The following is a 20,836-nucleotide window of genomic DNA, read 5'->3' as shown; positions in this document are numbered from 1 at the left end:
GGCTTATTTTTATATATTGTATTATAATGAACATATTATTGTACTGACTTTTAATTGTATGCTCTTGCCTACACTTTTATTGTTATTTTCTTTGTTTGTATATATTTTTAATCTTGGCTGGAGTTACCATGAGGAAAACTTGACAAAATCTGAAATCACGATTATTGGCATAAATAATATTGATCCACTAATATCTCTCTAAGCCTTGATGACGTTTTTGTCAAATTGAAATAGTCGGGAAAAACACATTTGTTATTTAGTTTTAACACATTTTACACTTCTCTTGACTGTGATGTTACGCACAAAAAAATGTACAGTTGTGTTATTGCATGTTTTTGTTGTTGTTTTTGGACCACATTGCATCAACCCTGAATTACAATGTATTTATATTCAAGTAATTGCATCACATATGACATTATATCACTTTGTGTCATATAAAATAAAGATGGATGACACGTCTTCCTCCCATAACGTCTCAGATTTGGGCTCATGCACCAATCACAAGTCAGTCTCAGCTGTCAGTCACAATGTTGAAAATAAATTCCTGGATCTGCTCCCTTATCCGGATCCACACCATATTTAATGGCGTCCTCACTGACTCAAACTCCTTCCACCAAGTTTCACAGAATTCTGTTTAGTTGTTTTTGTGTAATCTTGTTCACAATCCAACAAACCAACCAACAAGTAAACGGAAAGTAAAAACATTACTTCTTTGGTGAAGGTAATTGAAACAAAACCCCAAAGTCAGAAACATTTACACTGACAGAAACCATCTGACTTGTATTTTGACTTTTTAGTTCGTTCCATGTCCCATCTGCTAACACGGAGGAAGCGAGCCAGCCACCAGTGAAGCTTCCCCTCATTAACCAGACTCAGGGTCATTAACACCACACTGTGACTCCCACATGGAAACAGAGCAGCAGGAGGAGCTGCACGTTTCCCCTGCAGCTCCTCCTGCCGCTCTGTTTATCTCAGTGTGTGTAGAGTTGTGACATGATGACTGGCACCGGATCAGTTTCGGTAAACTCAGTCGTTATTGATTCGTGGCACACGAACACCAACAACAACAACAGAGTGATGATAGTGGTGTTCTGGTTTGTGAGTCGTAGTTACTCAGCCACCGATGTGTGTCAGCTCCTTTAACTCTTTCACAACACATTTTACGAGAAACTTAATGCGGTGAAAAGTCAAACACACACACATATGCACACAGACACACCCACACACACACACACAGTATTGGTACTGAGAAATAAAAAAACAACCATTACATTCTTACTATCATATTTAGTTTTTAATGTTTTTTTTACATCGTAAATTTTAATTGTTCTCTTTCATTCCCAATACTTACAGAGTTGTTATAGCTCATAAAAATGAGCAGAAATATTTAAAGGGAATGATGAAACTGCTTGTTGTAAGGGGGTATAGCTCAGTGGTAGAGCATTTGACTGCAGATCAAGAGGTCCTCAGTTCAAATCTGGGTGCCCCCTGCTTGATATTTCTTTTGTATGTCACCTGTAGGCGTACACATGTTTTTTTTTTATGTGAGTTTACCTGCCAAAATTTGCAGTTAACTCCTTCCCCATGCTCCCTTGACTCAGTAGTCAGCACGGACCCAGATTTCAATCAGTCTTTGGAACCCAATCAAATTTTGATGATCTATTATTGATATATCTTCAGCCAAGAGGGGGTATAGCTCAGTGGTAGAGCATTTGACTGCAGATCAAGAGGTCCCCAGTTCAAATCTGGGTGCCCCCTCTATATTGTTTGCTTTACATCTCTATTACATCAACATTTGCAGATAGACATGAGCATTTCAAAAGCTGGTAAACCTGCAAAAATGAGGTAATTGACTGGTTTCCCGTTGCCACTCCTGATGTGTTATGACCGTCCCGGAAATCAACGTATCAGAAGCACACAGCAGAAGAAAGTGTCATGAGGACCAGAAATGTTACTGTGGTTATCCACCTCAGTTCGAACTCAACAATTACGTGCTCATTACAAAGTAAAGAGTCATTGTTGCCTGTTGTTACCAAGATGTAAGAAATACTGAGCCTGTCTGATCTGTTGCAGAAAGGTTTTATATGAACAGGGGGTATAGCTCAGTGGTAGAGCATTTGACTGCAGATCAAGAGGTCCTCAGTTCAAATCTGGTTGCCCCCTGCTTGCCATTTCATTTGAATGTCACCCGTAGGCGTATACATGTTTTTTTAAATGTGGATATACCTGCAAAAATTGGCAGTTGACTCCTTCCCCATGCTCCCTTGACTCAATTATCAGCACATACAAAGATTTCAATCAGTCTTTGGCACTCAATCAAATTTTGATTATCTATTATTGATATAACTTCCCCCATGAGGGGGTATAGCTCAGTGGTAGAGCATTTGACTGCAGATCAAGAGGTCCTCAGTTCAAATCTGGGTGCCCCCTACAACTAAATGGTCCTGATTTCAAATGATAGTAATGTTCACCCCCACGTGGGCCTTTACCTTCTAAAGGATATTTTGTTTTCAATCCAGATGGTTGGTTTGTTTGTCTGCAGGTACAGAGTTGAGTTTCTCTTTATAAAGAGGATTAATATGATGCTTTTATGAAAAGAGTACAGCTACTAAAATTCACTCATCACTTATCATGCCATAAGATGTCATCTATTAGTGACAGAGCCCAGACATAGGGGGTATAGCTCAGTGGTAGAGCATTTGACTGCAGATCAAGAGGTCCTCAGTTCAAATCTGGGTGCCCCCTACAACTTAGAGTTCAAAACTTTTAACGATTGTACAGTTACACTCCATATGTTCCACAAGTAGTGTATTGTCCACAGTGGGTAATCCCACTATGAAAGTCAATTGACCCTATGCCATTAGAGGAGCTTTCCTTTTTTTTTCAAACTCAACGGCAACCGGAAGGTTTTCACTTTCTTGCCTGTGCTGCATGTTGCATTGTACAGAGAAAGAAAAGGCTGTTGCACAATGCTCCCCAGGTGTAAGGAGCAATTAGATGTGATCTATTAGTGAGAATGTTAGATGTATAGGGGGTATAGCTCAGTGGTAGAGCATTTGACTGCAGATCAAGAGGTCCTCAGTTCAAATCTGGGTGCCCCCTACAACTAAGAGGTCCTTAATGCAAATGATAGTAATGTTCACCCCCACGTGGGCCTTTACCTTCTAAAGGACATTTTGTTTTCAATCCAGATGGTTGGTTTGTTTGTCTGCAGGTACAGAGTTGAGTTTCTCTTTATAAAGAGGATTAATATGATGCTTTTATGAAAAGAGTACAGCTACTAAAATTCACTGAGCACTTTATCATGCCATAAGATGTGATCTATTAGCGATTGACCTACAGACATAGGGGGTATAGTTCAGTGGTAGAGCATTTGACTGCAGATCAAGAGGTCCTCAGTTCAAATCTGGGTGCCCCCTCTCTATTATTTGCTTTACATCTCTATTACATCAACATTTGCAGATAGACATAAGAATTTAAAATACTGGTAAATCTGCATAAATTAGGTAATTGACTGGTTTCCCGTTGCCACTCCTGGTGTGTTATGACCGTGCTGGAAACCAACGTATCAGAGGCACACAACTGAAGAAAGTGTCATGGGGACCAGAAACTATGTTACTGTAGTTATCCACCTCAGTTCGAACTCAACAATTACGTGCTCATTACAAAGAAAATTATATTTGGTACCAAGATGTAAGAAATACTGAGCTATGCTGATGTGTTACAGAAAGCTTGTGCATGAACAGGGGGTATAGCTCAGTGGTAGAGCATTTGACTGCAGATCAAGAGGTCCTCAGTTCAAATCTGGGTGCCCCCTACAACTTAGAGATCCAAACTTTTAACGATTGTACAGTTACACTCCATATGTTACACAAGTAGTGTATGTCCACAGTGGGTAATCCCACTATGAAAGTCAATTGACCCTATGCCATTAGAGGAGCTTTCCTTTTTGTTTTTCCTTTTTTCAAACTCAACGGCAACCGGAAGTTTTTCACTTTCTTGCCTGTGCTGCATGTTGCATTGTACAGAGAAAGAAAAGGCTGTTGCACAATGTTCCCCAGGTGTAAGAAGCAATTAGATGTGATCTATTAGTGAGAATGTTAGACGTATAGGGGGTATAGCTCAGTGGTAGAGCATTTGACTGCAGATCAAGAGGTCCTCAGTTCAAATCTGGGTGCCCCCTGCTTGCCATTTCATTTGTATATCACCCGTAGGCGTATACATGTTTTTAAATGTGAATATACCTGCAAAAATAGGCAGTTGACTCCTTCCCCATGCTCCCTGGAATCAGATGCCAGCACGTACCCATATTTCAATCAGTCTTCGGAACCCTGATCAAATTTTGATTATCTATTATTGATATATCTTCTGCAATGAGGGGGTATAGCTCAGTGGTAGAGCATTTGACTGCAGATCAAGAGGTCCTCAGTTCAAATCTGGGTGCCCCCTACAACTAAGAGGTCCTCAATACAAATGATAGTAATGTTCACCCCCACGTGGGCCTTTACCTTCTAAAGGATATTTTGTTTTCAATCCAGATGGTTGGTTTGTTTGTCTGCAGGTACAGAGTTGAGTTTGTCTTTATAAAGAGGATTATTATGATGTTTTTATGAAAAGAGTACAGCTGCTAAAATTCACTCATCACTTTATCATGCCATAAGATGTGATCTATTAGTGACAGAGCTACAGACATAGGGGGTATAGCTCAGTGGTAGAGCATTTGACTGCAGATCAAGAGGTCCTCACTTCAAATCTGGGTGCTCCTTACATCTCTATTACATCAACATTTGCAGATAGACATAAGAATTTAAAATACTGGTAAATCTGCATAAATTAGGTAATTGACTGGTTTCCCGTTGCCACTCCTGGTGTGTTATGACCGTGCTGGAAACCAACGTATCAGAGGCACACAACTGAAGAAAGTGTCATGGGGACCAGAAACTATGTTACTGTGGTTATCCACCTCAGTTCGAACTCAACAATTACGTACTCATTACAAAGAAAATTATATTTGTTACCAAGATGTAAGAAATACTGAGCTATGCTGATGTGTTACAGAAAGCTTGTGCATGAACAGGGGGTATAGCTCAGTGGTAGAGCATTTGACTGCAGATCAAGAGGTCCTCAGTTCAAATCTGTGCCCCATTTGTGAGATCAAGAGGTCCTCAGTTCAAATCTGGGTGCCCCCTACAACTAAGAGGTCCTGATTTCAAATGATAGTAATGTTCACCCCCACGTGGGCCTTTACCTTCTAAAGGACATTTTGTTTTCAATCCAGATGGTTGGTTTGTTTGTCTGCAGGCACAGAGTTGAGTTTCTCTTTATAAAGACGATTAAAATGATGCTTTTATGAAAAGAGTACAGCTACTAAAATTCACTCATCACTTTATCATGCCATAAGATGTGATCTATTAGTGACAGAGCTACAGACATAGGGGGTATAGCTCAGTGGTAGAGCATTTGACTGCAGATCAAGAGGTCCTCAGTTCAAATCTGGGTGCCCCCTACAACTTAGAGTTCCAAACTTTTAACGATTGTACAGTTACACTCCATATGTTCCACACGTAGTGTTTGTCCACAGTGGGTAATCCCACTATGAAAGTCAATTGACCCTATGCCATTAGAGGAGCTTTCCTTTTTGTTTTTCCTTTTTTCAAACTCAACGGCAACCGGAAGGTTTTCACTTTCTTGCCTGTGCTGCATGTTGCATTGTACAGAGAAAGAAAAGGCTGTTGCACAATGTTCCCCAGGTGTAAGAAGCAATTAGATGTGATCTATTAGTGAGAATGTTAGATGTATAGGGGGTATAGCTCAGTGGTAGAGCATTTGACTGCAGATCAAGAGGTCCTCAGTTCAAATCTGGGTGCCCCCTGCTTGCCATTTCATTTGTATATCACCCGTAGGCGTATACATGTTTTTTAATGTGGATATACCTGCAAAAATAGGCAGCTGACTCCTTCCCTATGCTCTCTTGACTCAGTTGTCAGCACGTACCCATATTTCAATCAGTCTTTGGATCCCGATCAAATTTTGATGATCTATTATTGATATAACTTCTGTCAGGAGGGGGTATAGCTCAGTGGTAGAGCATTTGACTGCAGATCAAGAGGTCCTCAGTTCAAATCTGGGTGCCCCCTACAACTAAGAGGTCCTGAATACAAATGATAGTAATGTTCACCCCCACGTGGGCCTTTACCTTCTAAAGGACATTTTGTTTTCAATCAGGAGGGTTGGTTTGTTTGTCTGCAGGTACAGAGTTGAGTTTGTCTTTATAAAGAGGATAATTATGTTTTTATGAAAAGTGTACAGCTACTAAAATTCACTGAGCACTTTATCATGCCATAAGATGTGATCTATTAGCGATTGACCTACAGACATAGGGGGTATAACTCAGTGGTAGAGCATTTGACTGCAGATCAAGAGGTCCTCAGTTCAAATCTGGGTGCCCCTATTGAGGTCGGTCGGCAATTAGAGGGATCATTTGGAATTTAGATGTATGGTATTGGTTAACTCAACTGGGTGCCTACTTTTATTATGCCCTGGGCGTATACATGTTTTTATATATACCTGGAAAAATTGGCAGTTGACTCCTTCCCCATGCTCCCTTGACTCAATTATCAGCACATACCAAGATTTCAATCAATCTTTGGCACTCAATCAAATTTTGATTATCTATTATTGATATATCTTCCCCATGAGGGGGTATAGCTCAGTGGTAGAGCATTTGACTGCAGATCAAGAGGTCCTCAGTTCAAATCTGGGTGCCCCCTACAACTAAGAGGTCCTGATTTCAAATGATAGTAATGTTCACCCCCACGTGGGCCTTTACCTTCTAAAGGATTTTGTTTTCAATCCGGATGGTTGGTTTGTTTGTCTGCAGGTACAGAGTTGAGTTTGTCTTTATAAAGAGGATATTAAGATGTTTTTATGAAAAGAGTACAGCTACTAAAATTCACTGAGCACGTTATCATGCCATAAGATGTGATCTATTAGCGATTGACCTACAGACATAGGGGGTATAGCTCAGTGGTAGAGCATTTGACTGCAGATCAAGAGGTCCTCAGTTCAAATCTGGGTGCCCCTAGAACTTACAATGCAAATCATAGTAATATGGAGGCCCAACGGCCTTTACCTTCTAAAGGACGTTTTGTTTTCAATCCAGATGGTTGGTTTGTTTGTCTGCAGGTACAGAGTTGAGTTTGTCTTTATAAAGAGGATTAATATGATGTTTTTATGAAAAGAGTACAGCTACTAAAATTCACTCAGCACTTTATCATGCCATAAGATGTGATCTATTAGAGACAGAGTTACAGACATAGGGGGTATAACTCAGTGGTGGAGCATTTGACTGCAGATCAAGAGGTCCTCAGTTCAAATCTGGGTGCCCCTTTGCTTTACATCTCTATTACATCAACATTTGCAGATAGACATAAGAATTTAAAATACTGGTAAATCTGCATAAATTAGGTAATTGACTGGTTTCCTTCGCCACTCCTGATGTGTTATGACCGTGCTGGAAACCAACGTATCAGAGGCACACAACTGAAGAAAGTGTCATGGGGACCAGAAACTATGTTACTGTGGTTATCCACCTCAGTTCGAACTCAACAATTACGTACTCATGCAAAGAAAATTATATTTGTTACCAAGATGTAAGAAATACTGAGCTATGCTGATGTGTTACAGAAAGCTTGTGCATGAACAGGGGGTATAACTCAGTGGTAGAGCATTTGACTGCAGATCAAGAGGTCCTCAGTTCAAATCTGGGTGCCCCCTACAACTAAGAGGTCCACAATACAAATGATAGTAATGTTCACCCCCACGTGGGCCTTTACCTTCTAAAGGACATTTTGTTTTCAATCCGGAGGGTTGGTTTGTTTGTCTGCAGGTACAGAGTTGAGTTTGTCTTTATAAAGAGGATAATTATGTTTTTATGAAAAGAGTACAGCTACTAAAATTCACTGATCACTTTATCATGCCATAAGATGTGATCTATTAGCGATTGCCGACAGAGGGTATAGCTCAGTGGTAGAGCATTTGACTGCAGATCAAGAGGTCCTCAGTTCAAACTGGGTGCCCACAACAAGTTCCAAACTTAACGATTGTACAGTTATCATATGTTACACAAGTTTTGTCCAGTAATCAACTATGAAGTCAATGACCTATGCATTAGAGATTTTTTTTTTTCCTTTTTCAAACTCAGCAAGGTTTTCACTTCTTGCTGTGTTATGTTGCATTGTACAGAGAAGAAAAGGCTGTTGCACAATGTTCCCAGGGTAAAGCAATAGATGTGATCTATTAGTGAGAATGTTAGATCTATAGGGGTATAGCTCAGTGGTAGAGCATTTGACTGCAGATCAAGAGGTCCTCAGTTCAAATCTGGGTGCCCCTGCTTGCCATTTCATTTGTATATCACCCGTAGGCGTATACATGTTTTTTAATGTGGATATACCTGCAAAAATAGGCAGCTGACTCCTTCACTATGCTCTCTTGACTCAGTTGTCAGCACGTACCCATATTTCAATCAGTCTTTGGATCCCGATCAAATTTTGATGATCTATTATTGATATAACTTCTGTCAGGAGGGGGTATAGCTCAGTGGTAGAGCATTTGACTGCAGATCAAGAGGTCCTCAGTTCAAATCTGGGTGCCCCCTACAACTAAGAGGTCCTCAATACAAATGATAGTAATGTTCACCCCCACGTGGGCCTTTACCTTCTAAAGGATATTTTGTTTTCAATCCGGAGGGTTGGTTTGTTTGTCTGCAGGTCAGAGTTGAGTTTGTCTTCATAAAGAGGATAATTATGTTTTTATGAAAAGAGTACAGCTACTAAAATTCACTGAGCACTTTATCATGCCATAAGATGTGATCTATTAGAGATAGACCTACAGACATAGGGGGTATAGCTCAGTGGTAGAGCATTTGACTGCAGATCAAGAGGTCCTCAGTTCAAATCTGGGTGACTTTGCTTGCCATTTCATTTGAATGTCACCCGTAGGCTTATATATGTTTTTATATACTGGAAAAATTGGCAGGTGGCTCCTTCATTTGCTCCCACGACTCAATTATCAGAACATACTAAGATTTCAATCAATCTGGCACTGAATCAAATTTTGATTATCTATTATTGATATATCTTCCTCATGAGGGGTATAGCTCAGTGGTAGAGCATTTGACTGCAGATCAAGAGGTCCTCAGTTCAAATCTGGGTGCCCCTACAACTTAGAGATCAAACTTTAACGATTGTACAGTTACACTCCATATGTTACACAAGTAGTGTATGTCCACAGTGGGTAATCCCACTATGAAAGTCAATTGACCCTATGCCATTAGAGGAGCTTTCCTTTTTGTTTTTCCTTTTTTCAAACTCAACGGCAACCGGAAGGTTTTCACTTTCTTGCCTGTGCTGCATGTTGCATTGTACAGAGAAAGAAAAGGCTGTTGCACAATGTTCCCCAGGTGTAAGAAGCAATTAGATGTGATCTATTAGTGAGAATGTTAGACGTATAGGGGGTATAGCTCAGTGGTAGAGCATTTGACTGCAGATCTAGAGGTCCTCAGTTCAAATCTGGGTGCCCCCTTCTTGCCATTTATATGCCCGTAGGCGTATACGTGTTTTTTTATATACCTGGACAAATTGGCAGTTGACTCCTTCCTATGCTCCCTTGACTCAATTATCAGCACGTACCAAGATTTCAATCAGTCTTTGGCACTCAATCAAATTTTGATTATCTATTATTGATATATCTTCCCCATGAGGGGTATAGCTCAGTGGTAGAGCATTTGACTGCAGATCAAGAGGTCCTCAGTTCAAATCTGGGTGCCCCTACAACTAAGAGGTCCTCAATACAAATGACAGTAATGTTCACCCCCACGTGGGCCTTTACTTCAAAGGACATTTTGTTTTCAATCCGGATGGTTGGTTTGTTTGTCTGCAGGTACAGAGTTGAGTTTGTCTTCATAAAGAGGATAATTATGATGTTTTTATGAAAAGAGCACAGCTACTAAAATTGACTCATCACTTTATCATGCCATAAGATGTGATCTATTAGTGACAGAGCTACAGGGGGGTTATAGCTCAGTGGTAGAGCATTTGACTGCAGATCAAGAGGTCCTCAGTTCAAATCTGGGTGCCCCCTACAACTAAGAGGTCCTCAATACAAATGATAGTAATGTTCACCCCCACGTGGGCCTTTACCTTCTAAAGGACATTTTGTTTTCAATCCAGAGGTTGGTTTGTTTGTCTGCCAGAGAGTTGAGTTGTCTTTATAAAGAGGATAATATGATGTTTTTATGAAAAGAGTACAGCTACTAAATTCATTGAGCACTTTATCATGCCATAAGATTATCTATTAGATGACCACAGAGGGGTATAGCTCAGTGGTAGAGCATTTGACTGCAGATCAAGAGGTCCTCAGTTCAAATCTGGGTGCCCCTGCTTTACATCTCTATTACATCAACATTTGCAGATAGACATAAGAATTTAAAATACTGGTAAATCTGCATAAATTAAAGTTGACTGGTTTCCCGTTGCCACTCCTGATGTGTGTGACCGTGCTGGAAACCAACGATCAGAGGCACACAACTGAAGAAAGTGTCATGGGACCAGAAACTGTGTTACTGTGGTTATCCACCTCAGTTCGAACTCAACAATTACGTGCTCATTACAAAGAAAATTATATTTGTTACCAAGATGTAAGAATCTGAGCTATGCTGATGTGTTACAGAAAGCTTGTGCATGAAAGGGGTATAGCTCAGTGGTAGAGCATTTGACTGCAGATCAAGAGGTCCTCAGTTCAAATCTGGGTGCCCCCTGCTTGCCATTTCATTTGTATATCACCCGTAGGCGTATACATGTTTTTAAATGTGAATATACCTTCAAAAATAGGCAGTTGACTCCTTCCCCATGCTCCCTGGAATCAGATGCCAGCACGTACCCATATTTCAATCAGTCTTCGGAACCCTGATCAAATTTTGATTATCTATTATTGATATATCTTCAGCCATGAGGGGGTATAGCTCAGTGGTAGAGCATTTGACTGCAGATCAAGAGGTCCTCAGTTCAAATCTGGGTGCCCCCTACAACTTGTAAGGTAAGTTCACTCCATATGAGTGGTGTAGTCCACAGTGGTAATCCCACTATGAAAGTCAATTGACTATGCCATTAGAGGAGCTTTTTTTGTTTTCTTTTTCAACTAACGGCAACGGAGGTTTTCCTTTCTTGCCTGTGCTTCATGTTGCATTGTACAGAAAAGAAAAGGCTGTTACAATGTTCCCAGGTGTAAAAGCAATTAGATGTGATCTATTAGTGAGAATGTTATCTATAGGGGTATAGCTCAGTGGTAGAGCATTTGACTGCAGATCTAGAGGTCCTCAGTTCAAATCTGGGTGCCCCTTCTTGCCATTTATATGCCCGTAGGCGTATACGTGTTTTTTTATATACCTGGAAAAATTGGCAGTTGACTCCTTCTGCATGCTCCCTTGACTCAATTATCAGCACGTACCAAGATTTCAATCAGTCTTTGGCACTCAATCAAATTTTGATTATCTATTTGATATATCTTCCCCATGAGGGTATAGCTCAGTGGTAGAGCATTTGACTGCAGATCAAGAGGTCCTCAGTTCAAATCTGGGTGCCCCTACAACTAAGAGGCCTCAATACAAATGATAGTAATGTTCACCCCCTGGGCCTTTACACTAAAGGACATTTTGTTTTCAATCGGAGGGTTGGTTTGTTTGTCTGCAGGTACAGAGTTGAGTTTCTCTTTATAAAGAGGATTAATATGATGCTTTTATGAAAAAGCACAGCTACTAAAATTGACTGATCACTTATCATGCCATAAGATGTGATCTATTAGTGACAGAGCTACAGACATAGGGGGTATAGCTCAGTGGTAGAGCATTTGACTGCAGATCAAGAGGTCCTCAGTTCAAATCTGGGTGCCCCCTGCTTGCCATTTCATTTGTATATCACCCGTAGGCGTATACATGTTTTTAAATGTGGATATACCTGCAAAAATAGGCAGCTGACTCCTTCCCCATGCTCCTTGAATCAGATGTCAGATGTAGAACCCTGATCAAATTTTGATTATCTATTATTGATATAACTTCAGCCATGAGGGGGTATAGCTCAGTGGTAGAGCATTTGACTGCAGATCAAGAGGTCCTCAGTTCAAATCTGGGTGCCCCCTACAACTAAGAGGTCCTCAATAGCAATGATAGTAATGTTCACCCCCACGTGGGCCTTTACCTTCTAAAGGACATTTTGTTTTCAATCCGGAGGGTTGGTTTGTTTGTCTGCAGGCACAGAGTTGAGTTTGTTTTTATAAAGAGGATTATTATGATGTTTTTGTGAAAAGAGTACAGCTACTAAAATTGACTTATCACTTTATCATGCCATAAGATGTGATCTATTAGAGATTGACCTACAGCCATAGGGGGTATAGCTCAGTGGTAGAGCATTTGACTGCAGATCAAGAGGTCCCCAGTTCAAATCTGGGTGCCCCCTTTGCTTTACATCTCTATTACATCAACATTTGCAGATAGACATAAGAATTTAAAATACTGGTAAATCTGCATAAATTAGGTAATTGACTGGTTTCCCGTTGCCACTCCTGGTGTGTTATTACCGTGCTGGAAACCAACGTATCAGAGGCACACAACTGAAGAAAGTGTCATGGGGACCAGAAACTATGTTACTGTGGTTATCCACCTCAGTTCGAACTCAACAATTACGTACTCATTACAAAGAAAATTATATTTGTTACCAAGATGTAAGAAATACTGAGCTATGCTGATGTGTTACAGAAAGCTTGTGCATGAACAGGGGGTATAGCTCAGTGGTAGAGCATTTGACTGCAGATCAAGAGGTCCTCAGTTCAAATCTGGGTGCCCCCTGCTTGCCATTTCATTTGTATGTCACCCGTAGGCGTATACATGTTTTTAAATGTGGATATACCTGCAAAAATAGGCAGTTGACTCCTTCCCCATGCTCCCTTGAATCAGATGCCAGCACATACCCATGTTTCATTCAGTCTTCGGAACCCTGATCAAATTTTGATTATCTATTATTGATATAACTTTCCCCATGAGGGGGTATAGCTCAGTGGTAGAGCATTTGACTGCAGATCAAGAGGTCCTCATATCGAGTACACACAGAAGGTTATGGGAATTTGACTGCAGATCAAGAGGTCCCAGTTCAAATCTGGGTCCCCTGCTTGCCATTTCATTTGTATATCACCCGTAGGCGTATACATGTTTTTAAATGTGAATATACCTGCAAAATAGGCAGCTGACTCCTTCCCCATGCTCCCTGAATCAGATGCCAGCACGTAACATTTCAATCAGTCTTGAACCCTGATCAAATTTGATGATCTATTATTGATATATCTTCAGCCATGAGGGTATAGCTCAGTGGTAGAGCATTTGACTGCAGATCAAGGGTCCTCAGTTCAAATCTGGGTGCCCCTACAACTAAGTCCTCAATACCAATGATATAAAGAGGATTATTATAGTTTTTGTGAAAAGAGTACAGCTACTAAATACTTATCTTATCATGCATGATGTGATCTATTAGAGACAGAGCTACAGAATAGGGGTATAGCTCAGTGGTAGAGCATTTGACTGCAGATCAAGAGGTCCTCAGTTCAAATCTGGGTGCCCCTTTGCTTTACATCTCTATTACATCAACATTTGTAGATAGACATGAGCATTTAAAATACTGGTAAATCTGCATAAATTAGGTAATTGACTGGTTTCCGTGCCACCCTGGTGTGTTATGACCGTGCTGAAACCAACTTCAGGCACACAACTGAAGAAAGTGTCATGGGACCAGAAACTATGTTACTATGGTTATCCACCTCAGTTCGAACTCAACAATTACGTACGTATGTTTTTAAATGTGGATATACCTGCAAAAATAGGCAGTTGACTCCTTCCCCATGCTCCCTTGAATCAGATGCCAGCACATACCCATGTTTCATTCAGTCTTCGGAACCCTGATCAAATTTTGATTATCTATTATTGATATAACTTCCCCCATGAGGGGGTATAGCTCAGTGGTAGAGCATTTGACTGCAGATCAAGAGGTCCTCAGTTCAAATCTGGGTGCCCCCTCTGGCTATGATTCATCTGGGCCAACACTTTGCCTCATTTAAAGTAACTCTGTGGTTTGATTGTGAGCATGATTACACAAAAACAACTGAGTGGATTCCCACAAAACTTGGTGGTGCGATGCTACATGCGTCAGGAAATAACTTGTTTATTTTTGTTTTCAATCCAGGAATTCTTTTGCTTTTCCTTTAACAATGTCAGATACGGGATATTTCGACATTTTCATTGATTTCACAGAGAATTAAAACAAATCAGACGTATTTAGGGAGATGGTATCAATGAGTGTGCGGAATTTTGTGTGGATCCAAAGCAAAACTCTGGTTATAGTGGATTTCAAATGTGGTTTTATTGGACTGTATGTTAGCAAATACCTGAAATGTGTAACTATACCACTGATATGTAGCTTATAAATGTAATGTGGCCTTAGATGTAAGGCCTGTTTTAATTTGAAGGGATTGTTGGGCCTGATGGGAGGTTTTCATTGGGTTTACTGGCTTCAGCGTCAGGGGGTGTAGCTCAGTGGTAGAGCATTTGACTGCAGATCAAGAGGTCCTCAGTTCAAACCTGGGTGCTCCCTGTAGTTGTAAATGAGCTGTGCTGTATTTCTTGTTTAAATTGACGTCTTCCTGACTGTGGCTGAGGTGTGACTTTGCGTCGTGTGCTTACAGGCTGGATGTGGAGGTGTATCAGAAAACCAGCGTGTGCTCTCACTCATCTCTTCCTGTTTAAATGAGCGGTGGTGCTCAGTGCTTCACGCTGACGGAGCCTGGTGACAGCCGGGTTCCACAGCTGCTCCGCGCTCGCCGCCTCATTGTGCTGTTTGTATATTTAGCTGCTCTCTTCCACTTCCTCCGCTGTTGACGCTGGGAAAGCACAAAACAGCATCACCGCCATTCCGCCCTCTCAGCATCCTCCCCCCCTTTTCCTCCCTCACGCCTCCCCTCGACTCGGTGCTCCCCGCTCGTTTGCTCGCCGTCTCTTCAAAGCGTTCGTTGAGAAAGAAACTCGGAGGTGATTCACAGAGCCACAAACAATGCCAATGGGCGGCCGTTGTTTTCCGGGTCACTATTACATTTTTGATTGACCCCAGTTCAAATACAATATGAGGCTGAAAATGGAATCTGAGCCTGTAGCGTCTAAATCGAGACCTGGGAGGGAAACACCAGCAGATATTAGTCATACTCATAAGTTGGCAGCATATTTTTTACTTGTACTTAAGTATTCATGGTTCCACTGTGATTATTCCATTGTGTACTTCAGGGAGCTGTTAAACTAATTTTCCCAAGGATCACATTAACTGTTGGATCTCACAGTCTGTACAACATACAGACACACAAAGACTGTGCAGTATGTACATGTATGTTTACTTTATTTGCAGGTACAGAGCTCAGTTTGTCTTTATGATGAGGGTTATTGAGGCTATTGAGAATAATATGATGTTTTTATGACTCATGAAAAGAGAGTACTTTATCATGATCTATTAGTGAGAGAGCTACAGACATAGGGGGTATAGCTCAGTGGTAGAGCATTTGACTGCAGATCAAGAGGTCCTCAGTTCAAATCTGGGTGCCCCCTAAAAATTATCAAGGACTCTGAAGATGCTGAATAAAATGAACAGATTCAGTTTAAAGTTATGAAAAACTCAGACAACAAAAGCAATGAAACAGAGAAGAATCTGGTTCATCATCAATACACTCAGCTTTTTATCCATCGAACCAGGTAGGATGACCCCCAAGTTTTCTAGCTTGACTCTACACACAGCGTCCGACACTCAAACAATAAGATTCACAGTATTTATTAGACCTTATGTGAGAAGTGGTCACAAATGCCAAGGAATTATTCTGAAGTAGTTTCCACACAAGGGGGTATAGCTCAGTGGTAGAGCATTTGACTGCAGATCAAGAGGTCCTCAGTTCAACTCTGGGTGCCCCCTCTATATTATTTGCTTTACATCTCTATTACATCAACATTTGCAGAAATACGTGATAATTTCAAATACTGGTAAACCTGCAAAAATTGGGTAATTCACTCTTTTCCCGTTGCCACTCATGTTGTGTTACTGTTGGGACTGTGCCGGAAACCAACGTGTCAGAAGCAGGAATTACAAACACACAACAGAAGAAAGTGTCATGGGGACCAGAAACAATGTCGCTGTGGTTATCTACCTCCCTTCAAATTTAACAATGATGTGCTCATTACAAAGAAAAAACATAATTGTTGCCTGTTGTTACCAAGATGTAAGAAATACTGAGCTATGCTGATGTGTTACAGAGATGTGTTTCACAAACAGGGGGTATAGCTCAGTGGTAGAGCATTTGACTGCAGATCAAGAGGTTCTCAGTTCAAATCTGGGTGCCCCCTACAACTTAGAGCTCATCTGAGAGCCATAAACTACTGAATGGATTTCCATCAAACTCAGTTTCTGTAATGTTGTAAGATATGTTTTTTTTTACGATTACCTTTTGTGTATTGTGAGAAAGGACATTTTCTTTAAACTTTTCATAACATTGAAATTCGGTGCAGCTTGATTGAGACTGTTGGAGCTTGGTGGAGATATGGGCTGTTCAGAGTATCATTCTAGTTAAATTACTCTATAAATACACATTTCATTCTATTCTGTATATACATTATTGTTTTTATTCTTCTGTCTTTTATTACTTATTTAATTGATTTACTTTTGCTACTACAGCGTTCCTGTAGAAAAGTGAATGATAGAATTGATAGCTGTAAGGGGGTATAGCTCAGTGGTAGAGCATTTGACTGCAGATCAAGAGGTCCTCAGTTCAATTCTGGGTGCCCCCTACAAAGATGCTCATTGAATGTGAACAGCATCTGTGTAACTTTCTCAAAAACACCGACAAAAAAGATTCTGGTTCATCATTGACACACTCAGTTTGTTTTATCCATCGAACCAGGTAGGATGAACCCCAAGTTTGCTAGCTTGACTCTACACACAGCGTCCGACACTTAAACATTAAGATTTAGAGTATTTATTAGATCTATGTGAGAAGTGGTCACAAATGCCAAGGAATAATTCTGAAGTACTTTATGTGAAATAATAATCAGAGTATATTATGCTCCGGTAGAGATTTTCCTTGTTTTTATTCCATCCTTCCACCATGTTTAAAGAAGATTGGCTGAGTAGATTTTGTGTAATCCTGCAAAGACACAGACAAACAAATAAAATGAAATAACAGCCATGAAAACAATGATAATCTTTGACTCAGATGTCAGCACAGACCAGCTTCTCCAACACGAGGGGGTATAGCTCAGTGGTAGAGCATTTGACTGCAGATCAAGAGGTCCTCAGCTCAAATCTGGGTGCCTCCTACAAATTATCAAGGACTCTATAGTTGCTGAATAAATGTGTACAGATTCAGTTTAAAGTTATGAAAAATTCAGACAATGAAACAGAGAAGAATCTGGTTCATCAACACACTCAGCTTTTTATCCATCGAACCAGGTAGGATGAACCCCAAGTTTTCTAGCTTGACTCTACACACAGCGTCCGACACTCAAACAATAAGATTCACAATATTTATTAGACCTATGTGAGAAGTGGTCACAAATGCCAAGGAATTATTCTGAAGTAGTTTCCACACAAGGGGGTATAGCTCAGTGGTAGAGCATTTGACTGCAGATCAAGAGGTCCTCAGTTCAACTCTGGGTGCCCCCTCTATATTATTTGCTTTACATCTCTATTACATCAACATTTGCAGAAATACATGATAATTTCAAATACTGGTAAACCTGCAAAAATGAGGGAATTCACTGTTTTCCCGTTGCCACTCATGTTGTGTTACTGTTGGGACTGTGCCGGAAACCAACGTGTCAGAGGCACACAACAGAAGAAAGTGTCATGGGGACCAGAAACAATGTTACTGTGGTTATCCACCTCAGTTCAAACTCAACAATTATGTGAAATTGTTGTCTGTTGTTACCAAGATGTAAGAAAAACTGAGCTATGCTGATGTGTTACAGAGATGTGTTTCACAAACAGGGGGTATAGCTCAGTGGTAGAGCATTTGACTGCAGATCAAGAGGTCCTCAGTTCAAATCTGGGTGCCCCCTGTGGCTATGATTCATGTGGGCCAACACTTTGCATTATTTAAAGTCGTAGACGTGACCCTTAACTTCCAGTGAGTGTAAAAACAATAGAGTTGTCAATCCATTGAAATGAGTGTAAACTATGACTATGTTAAGTTTTCACCCTGTTTTTTCATGTATACTAACATATAACTGGTTTGACAATAAACATCTGTAACTTTGAATCTTACAGTGACGTAGTTGAGGGAAAACTTCACTTTCACAACTTTCTTCCATTAATTTGTGGAGGACATTATGAATAGATTTATATGTAATTGTTGATGATGATGACATTATTCTTCCTTGAATCAGCTGCAGAATGAAATTTCCTCTTCCAGCGACCATACAATTCTTCTTGGTGAATTTATTACCCTTCCACTGTAAAGGTCAACTGTCTCCCAGACACTGTTCAGTGTGTGTCTGCATGTTGCATCTGTAATCGTCAAAGAATGTCATTAGTCTGGGTTTCAGTAAAAAAAAAAAAAGTTGCGTCTGTGCTCGTCTGAATTCTGTTTCAGATTCCAGACACGAATGAGACAAATACAAAAAAGGTTCAATCCATTACTTGTGACTGTCTCTGTGACGGCAGCAGAGACAGACTTCAAACGTCTTATTGGTCGAAAGAAACTACATCACATGAAACGTTTTAAACTTAAACAATGCAAATTTAAAATGTGAATGGATTTGTATGGTCACGTGTAATTTAAAACAAAGAGACAGAATAAAAATGTCCCTACAAACCACAATAAAACGTGCATGTAAAAAAAGAAAAGTTTTATCTCTTCAGAATGTTGTACGTTTATCATTGAGGTGATTTTTGAATATTTTTCATCCTGCATTGTTTACTGAAATTTTTTGTAAACGTTCATGAACTGTGGAATTTCTTTTATAGAAATAATAGATGGGTTTAAGATTCAATTTGATCGTAGAGATTATGAGCAATTCTAAAATGAAGTGTTCCTGATGTTTTGCTTTGTTTAAATCAATTGGAAAAACAACTTTTTGCATTTTTAAAGATTGCTTGTGTCATACATCACATGCAGTATGACACAGGTTCCCCATATTCCTGTTTATTTATTATATTTAGACATTGCTACATCCCACACCTCCACAAACACTTCATGGAAATCGGTTGAGTAGTCTTTGACAAACAGACAAACAGCAATGAAGAGATAACCTCATTGATCCTGAGGGATTTATCTGGGATTTATCTCACAGAGAAGATGCAGCTAGGATTCAGACAAACAGTTGTGTGGAGGTTGTGCGTCGCTGGGTGTGTGACCCGTGTTTGAACTCTGCTGGCAGAGCGGCGGCTGCTCGCCTCATCCTGCAACAGGCTGCGGTGACACAGGAAGTTGGCAACAGGACAGGAGAGGGGGGGGAGAAAAGTCATTAATTAGGTCGGGATATTTGACAGGAAGTTAATTAACACTCTCACACGGAAGCACACGCTCTGTGAGGTTGTTAAAAGGGAAGCAGGGATGTGGGAGCAGAGCAGACATCAGATATCAAACACGTGGAATTAATACGAGTGGAAAGACGCGGCCTTCAGAGGATCTGACAGACAGATGGTCCGACTTTAACTCACTCAACTCGTCTTTTGACCAACTCTCACCGTCTGATGATTGAATTGCTTCAGTCTAGTCAGAGGGAAACAGTTTGTCTGAACTCAGAGTCTGGATCCCAGTAGAATCTTTATCTTTGCTCCATCTTAACGAGTCATTAAATGTGTCTGGACACACACACACACACACACACACACACACACACACACACACACACACACACACACACACACACACACACACACACACACACACACACACACACACACACACACACACACACACGTTAGACACAGTCACACAAACACGTCCAACAGACCTGCTCGTTTATTCATCCACCCTTTTTCATTCAGGGGAAACGTTTCGGTCACAGATGAATGAAGAGTTTTCTCTTCCCACCAGCGAGACTTCAGAGTTCCGTCACGTTTCATGAATCCTTCCTTTGATCGTGCGTCAGAGCAGAAGTTTTCAAGAGGCAAACCGATGTCGACAAATCAATCAATGTCAAGTAGTAAGGTTTTATAAATTACCTTGACTTGAATTACAAAAGCTTAAGATTTGTCATTGTGTGGCCACTTGAGCGAAACTTCAGTAGACAAGTAAATAACATTTTCTCATGAGAAAAAAATTAAAAGCTAAAAAATAAAGTCTGCATAACATTTAAAGGGGACATAGCATGCAAATTCCACTTTGTTAGTGCTTCTACAGGTTAATGTGGGTATCTGGCATGTCTACCAACCCAAAAACTCTGGGGAAAAAACACTCGCGCGTTTGTTATAGTTCCTCTAAGTCAGAAACGTCATGCTTGAGCGACTCGATTGCGCTTCCTGGGTATTGTGTCGTAACAAGGAACTGGAAGTCTCCTACATGGTCTTGGCCCACCCCCGTCCCCTCCACTCGTTACTTCGGGTTTACACCGGAGGCAGCGAGCTGCGAGCAGCGCAGTGCCGTTCCCAAGCACGCAGCGGCTGCGCGCTGAGAACGGCGCTGCGCTGCCTCGCAGCGGTCTTCCACACTGCCAGCTGTGTGGAAGACTTCCGCAGTGTTCAGCTCTACTGTACGCCGGGTTACA

General features: G+C 40.7%; 46 non-coding genes across 46 annotated transcripts; all 46 read left to right on the top strand.

The window, feature by feature from the left end:
- The first annotated feature begins 1,418 nt into the window (after positions 1–1,418).
- On the top strand, positions 1,419–1,490 carry trnac-gca. Its single transcript has one exon. It is a non-coding gene; the product is annotated as a tRNA-Cys (tRNA).
- Positions 1,491–1,686: 196 nt separating this feature from the next.
- On the top strand, positions 1,687–1,758 carry trnac-gca. The gene has a single exon. It is a non-coding gene; the product is annotated as a tRNA-Cys (tRNA).
- A 333-nt stretch (positions 1,759–2,091) lies between these two features.
- Positions 2,092–2,163, top strand: trnac-gca. Its single transcript has one exon. It is a non-coding gene; the product is annotated as a tRNA-Cys (tRNA).
- Positions 2,164–2,358: 195 nt separating this feature from the next.
- trnac-gca lies at positions 2,359–2,430 on the top strand. The gene has a single exon. It is a non-coding gene; the product is annotated as a tRNA-Cys (tRNA).
- A 243-nt stretch (positions 2,431–2,673) lies between these two features.
- On the top strand, positions 2,674–2,745 carry trnac-gca. The gene has a single exon. It is a non-coding gene; the product is annotated as a tRNA-Cys (tRNA).
- A 285-nt stretch (positions 2,746–3,030) lies between these two features.
- trnac-gca lies at positions 3,031–3,102 on the top strand. The gene has a single exon. It is a non-coding gene; the product is annotated as a tRNA-Cys (tRNA).
- A 245-nt stretch (positions 3,103–3,347) lies between these two features.
- Positions 3,348–3,419, top strand: trnac-gca. The gene has a single exon. It is a non-coding gene; the product is annotated as a tRNA-Cys (tRNA).
- Positions 3,420–3,745: 326 nt separating this feature from the next.
- On the top strand, positions 3,746–3,817 carry trnac-gca. Its single transcript has one exon. It is a non-coding gene; the product is annotated as a tRNA-Cys (tRNA).
- A 294-nt stretch (positions 3,818–4,111) lies between these two features.
- On the top strand, positions 4,112–4,183 carry trnac-gca. The gene has a single exon. It is a non-coding gene; the product is annotated as a tRNA-Cys (tRNA).
- A 194-nt stretch (positions 4,184–4,377) lies between these two features.
- trnac-gca lies at positions 4,378–4,449 on the top strand. Its single transcript has one exon. It is a non-coding gene; the product is annotated as a tRNA-Cys (tRNA).
- Positions 4,450–4,694: 245 nt separating this feature from the next.
- trnac-gca lies at positions 4,695–4,766 on the top strand. The gene has a single exon. It is a non-coding gene; the product is annotated as a tRNA-Cys (tRNA).
- Positions 4,767–5,076: 310 nt separating this feature from the next.
- On the top strand, positions 5,077–5,189 carry trnac-gca. Its single transcript has 2 exons — positions 5,077–5,112; positions 5,154–5,189. It is a non-coding gene; the product is annotated as a tRNA-Cys (tRNA).
- A 245-nt stretch (positions 5,190–5,434) lies between these two features.
- On the top strand, positions 5,435–5,506 carry trnac-gca. The gene has a single exon. It is a non-coding gene; the product is annotated as a tRNA-Cys (tRNA).
- A 294-nt stretch (positions 5,507–5,800) lies between these two features.
- trnac-gca lies at positions 5,801–5,872 on the top strand. Its single transcript has one exon. It is a non-coding gene; the product is annotated as a tRNA-Cys (tRNA).
- Positions 5,873–6,065: 193 nt separating this feature from the next.
- trnac-gca lies at positions 6,066–6,137 on the top strand. The gene has a single exon. It is a non-coding gene; the product is annotated as a tRNA-Cys (tRNA).
- Positions 6,138–6,379: 242 nt separating this feature from the next.
- Positions 6,380–6,451, top strand: trnac-gca. Its single transcript has one exon. It is a non-coding gene; the product is annotated as a tRNA-Cys (tRNA).
- A 247-nt stretch (positions 6,452–6,698) lies between these two features.
- On the top strand, positions 6,699–6,770 carry trnac-gca. Its single transcript has one exon. It is a non-coding gene; the product is annotated as a tRNA-Cys (tRNA).
- A 242-nt stretch (positions 6,771–7,012) lies between these two features.
- trnac-gca lies at positions 7,013–7,084 on the top strand. The gene has a single exon. It is a non-coding gene; the product is annotated as a tRNA-Cys (tRNA).
- A 620-nt stretch (positions 7,085–7,704) lies between these two features.
- trnac-gca lies at positions 7,705–7,776 on the top strand. The gene has a single exon. It is a non-coding gene; the product is annotated as a tRNA-Cys (tRNA).
- Positions 7,777–8,320: 544 nt separating this feature from the next.
- Positions 8,321–8,392, top strand: trnac-gca. Its single transcript has one exon. It is a non-coding gene; the product is annotated as a tRNA-Cys (tRNA).
- A 192-nt stretch (positions 8,393–8,584) lies between these two features.
- On the top strand, positions 8,585–8,656 carry trnac-gca. Its single transcript has one exon. It is a non-coding gene; the product is annotated as a tRNA-Cys (tRNA).
- A 241-nt stretch (positions 8,657–8,897) lies between these two features.
- Positions 8,898–8,969, top strand: trnac-gca. Its single transcript has one exon. It is a non-coding gene; the product is annotated as a tRNA-Cys (tRNA).
- A 178-nt stretch (positions 8,970–9,147) lies between these two features.
- trnac-gca lies at positions 9,148–9,219 on the top strand. Its single transcript has one exon. It is a non-coding gene; the product is annotated as a tRNA-Cys (tRNA).
- A 291-nt stretch (positions 9,220–9,510) lies between these two features.
- On the top strand, positions 9,511–9,582 carry trnac-gca. The gene has a single exon. It is a non-coding gene; the product is annotated as a tRNA-Cys (tRNA).
- Positions 9,583–9,758: 176 nt separating this feature from the next.
- trnac-gca lies at positions 9,759–9,830 on the top strand. The gene has a single exon. It is a non-coding gene; the product is annotated as a tRNA-Cys (tRNA).
- Positions 9,831–10,067: 237 nt separating this feature from the next.
- On the top strand, positions 10,068–10,140 carry trnac-gca. The gene has a single exon. It is a non-coding gene; the product is annotated as a tRNA-Cys (tRNA).
- A 227-nt stretch (positions 10,141–10,367) lies between these two features.
- Positions 10,368–10,439, top strand: trnac-gca. The gene has a single exon. It is a non-coding gene; the product is annotated as a tRNA-Cys (tRNA).
- Positions 10,440–10,744: 305 nt separating this feature from the next.
- On the top strand, positions 10,745–10,816 carry trnac-gca. Its single transcript has one exon. It is a non-coding gene; the product is annotated as a tRNA-Cys (tRNA).
- A 194-nt stretch (positions 10,817–11,010) lies between these two features.
- trnac-gca lies at positions 11,011–11,082 on the top strand. The gene has a single exon. It is a non-coding gene; the product is annotated as a tRNA-Cys (tRNA).
- Positions 11,083–11,326: 244 nt separating this feature from the next.
- trnac-gca lies at positions 11,327–11,398 on the top strand. Its single transcript has one exon. It is a non-coding gene; the product is annotated as a tRNA-Cys (tRNA).
- Positions 11,399–11,571: 173 nt separating this feature from the next.
- trnac-gca lies at positions 11,572–11,645 on the top strand. The gene has a single exon. It is a non-coding gene; the product is annotated as a tRNA-Cys (tRNA).
- A 233-nt stretch (positions 11,646–11,878) lies between these two features.
- On the top strand, positions 11,879–11,950 carry trnac-gca. The gene has a single exon. It is a non-coding gene; the product is annotated as a tRNA-Cys (tRNA).
- Positions 11,951–12,120: 170 nt separating this feature from the next.
- Positions 12,121–12,192, top strand: trnac-gca. The gene has a single exon. It is a non-coding gene; the product is annotated as a tRNA-Cys (tRNA).
- A 245-nt stretch (positions 12,193–12,437) lies between these two features.
- Positions 12,438–12,509, top strand: trnac-gca. Its single transcript has one exon. It is a non-coding gene; the product is annotated as a tRNA-Cys (tRNA).
- Positions 12,510–12,826: 317 nt separating this feature from the next.
- trnac-gca lies at positions 12,827–12,898 on the top strand. Its single transcript has one exon. It is a non-coding gene; the product is annotated as a tRNA-Cys (tRNA).
- Positions 12,899–13,400: 502 nt separating this feature from the next.
- On the top strand, positions 13,401–13,473 carry trnac-gca. The gene has a single exon. It is a non-coding gene; the product is annotated as a tRNA-Cys (tRNA).
- Positions 13,474–13,594: 121 nt separating this feature from the next.
- On the top strand, positions 13,595–13,666 carry trnac-gca. The gene has a single exon. It is a non-coding gene; the product is annotated as a tRNA-Cys (tRNA).
- Positions 13,667–14,044: 378 nt separating this feature from the next.
- trnac-gca lies at positions 14,045–14,116 on the top strand. Its single transcript has one exon. It is a non-coding gene; the product is annotated as a tRNA-Cys (tRNA).
- Positions 14,117–14,618: 502 nt separating this feature from the next.
- On the top strand, positions 14,619–14,690 carry trnac-gca. Its single transcript has one exon. It is a non-coding gene; the product is annotated as a tRNA-Cys (tRNA).
- Positions 14,691–15,616: 926 nt separating this feature from the next.
- On the top strand, positions 15,617–15,688 carry trnac-gca. Its single transcript has one exon. It is a non-coding gene; the product is annotated as a tRNA-Cys (tRNA).
- Positions 15,689–15,974: 286 nt separating this feature from the next.
- trnac-gca lies at positions 15,975–16,046 on the top strand. Its single transcript has one exon. It is a non-coding gene; the product is annotated as a tRNA-Cys (tRNA).
- Positions 16,047–16,402: 356 nt separating this feature from the next.
- Positions 16,403–16,474, top strand: trnac-gca. The gene has a single exon. It is a non-coding gene; the product is annotated as a tRNA-Cys (tRNA).
- Positions 16,475–16,843: 369 nt separating this feature from the next.
- Positions 16,844–16,915, top strand: trnac-gca. Its single transcript has one exon. It is a non-coding gene; the product is annotated as a tRNA-Cys (tRNA).
- Positions 16,916–17,371: 456 nt separating this feature from the next.
- Positions 17,372–17,443, top strand: trnac-gca. The gene has a single exon. It is a non-coding gene; the product is annotated as a tRNA-Cys (tRNA).
- A 274-nt stretch (positions 17,444–17,717) lies between these two features.
- trnac-gca lies at positions 17,718–17,789 on the top strand. The gene has a single exon. It is a non-coding gene; the product is annotated as a tRNA-Cys (tRNA).
- A 323-nt stretch (positions 17,790–18,112) lies between these two features.
- Positions 18,113–18,184, top strand: trnac-gca. The gene has a single exon. It is a non-coding gene; the product is annotated as a tRNA-Cys (tRNA).
- The last annotated feature ends 2,652 nt before the right edge of the window (positions 18,185–20,836 follow it).

This window comes from Hippoglossus stenolepis, chromosome 2, assembly GCF_022539355.2.
Source record: "Hippoglossus stenolepis isolate QCI-W04-F060 chromosome 2, HSTE1.2, whole genome shotgun sequence".
NCBI lineage: Eukaryota > Metazoa > Chordata > Actinopteri > Pleuronectiformes > Pleuronectidae > Hippoglossus > Hippoglossus stenolepis.
This window is presented reverse-complemented; position numbering and strand designations above follow the sequence as displayed.